The 1,896-nt window shown below is 35.0% G+C and overlaps 1 pseudogene; it reads right to left on the bottom strand.

Moving 5' to 3' along the window:
* Nucleotides 1–577: 577 nt before the first annotated feature.
* The window catches only part of LOC114075195, a 5,514-nt pseudogene continuing 4,195 nt past the window's right edge, over nt 578–1,896 (bottom strand).

Raw genomic sequence — 1,896 nt, 5'->3', positions numbered from 1 at the left:
ACCATCGGTCATTAGTACATTTGTTATTATGAAGATTTGACCATTTAATTAATCATTAAGATCTTGAACAAAGTTTTCATATCGTGTGTGGATAATAATCATTACCACTCTATCCACAATCACTAACCATCATTATTATTGTTGCCAATCACCAACCACCTTTGTTATCACAATCACTATTGACAACCAACATTAGTACCAACCGCTTTATACAAGCTCATTCGAAGGCAAATTTCATACATGTTATATCATACAGAAATACGTACTGAACTAGATGTTTGGTGCAAAATGATATTATACTTATTGGTTTGAGCGCCTATTATATGTTTTGATAAAGGTACAATCGTTGAGTTCAAAAATGATCATAAGATAGATTTGTTTCGTCTAGATTCATATTACCACTACATAAAAATGATCATTTACATCAATTAATTCTTAATAATTGTCGTTAAATATGAAATCATAGTAGCTTTAAGTTTGCTTACTATTGATGCGCATATTCCCAATTTACTTATGAATTTAATTAAGAACTCATTTCTGAATCTAAGGAAAAATCTTATAATGTCAACAAAACATTCTAATGTCTTGTTGCTTGTGATGATTGAGATGTTGCTTCCATTTGAGTCACGATGCTAGAATATTGTACAATTGTGTGTTGTGAAGTGTATTCATCAGAGAGGTCAAACTCTGAAAATTGTTGTTCAACATACATAAAATGACCCAGTAATGATCTTTTTTCAAAAGTTTCCTTCTATATCTAGAAAAATTCACTCATGATCAGATGTGATGTTTCCCATGAGGAAATAGGAAGATACTCAATCTACAAAAGAAACAAACATCTTATGAGGCAAACATGCTCATAATCAAAGATGCTTAAAATTTGTTAATCTGACTATCCTTTTGTATGAAAAAAAGACAATAATTGAATCCCTCTCCATGCCGAGTTAAAAAAACGTAGCTATGTTCTTAAAAAAGTTTCATAACCACATAAAAGGCTTCAACTAAGAGTACATCTGTAACGACCTGTTTAGTCGTTTTGAGCAGCAGATTTTATTTCTGGAAAAACTGGCTGAGTCGACGGATCCCACGACGGACCGTCATAGGCACGACGGACCGTCGAGGGGGTCTCGTTCCAAAACACTTAGAATTCTGAAATTTGGATACTGAGATCGACTCTCTGAACTTCACGACGAAATGGCAGGACGGACCGTTGAGGGCTCGACGGACCGTCACAAATCCTTCCACAGAATTAACTCTCTGAACTTTGTGACGGACGTGCAGGACGGACCGTCACAGTCGTGACGAACCGTCACAGGCTGTGTGACCCTGACTGGGTCGGATTTCTGTTAAAAATTTTAAGGGGCGTTTTGGACTATTCCTGCTTATAATTATAAAGTTAGTGGTTTAATGTTAATAATTAAATTACTTGGGGGTTAAAGGAGATAACCTTGAAATAATTAGTGGGTTATATTTTATCATCTTTTATACTTAATTATATGCTAATTAGGGTAAGAGAAAAAGGGTTTGAATAAGAAAAACAGAAAGAACAGAGAGAGGGAGAATATCGATCGAGAGAGAGAGAGAAACGAAGAGGGAAGCAAAGCTTGGAAAAGTAGATTGCTTGATCACAATTCTTCGGTGGAGGTAGGTTATGGTTTATGCTATTCGTAGTAAACTCTTAATAGCGAATGATATGTGTTGGGTAGTATTATGAAGTCTTCTATATGCTTAATTGTGTGCATGCATGATGTGATTTTCTATATAATTGTGGTGAAATTAGCATGATGAGGCAATTGAATCTTGAATCCTAAATTTACTTTGTTAATGATGATGCCTTGGTATAAAAGAAGGCTTGATGAACTAAAGTAACGAGATTAGAGGATCGGGTGTCACGTT

This window comes from Solanum pennellii, chromosome 12, assembly GCF_001406875.1.
Source record: "Solanum pennellii chromosome 12, SPENNV200".
In the NCBI taxonomy this organism is placed as follows: domain Eukaryota; kingdom Viridiplantae; phylum Streptophyta; class Magnoliopsida; order Solanales; family Solanaceae; genus Solanum; species Solanum pennellii.
This window is presented reverse-complemented; position numbering and strand designations above follow the sequence as displayed.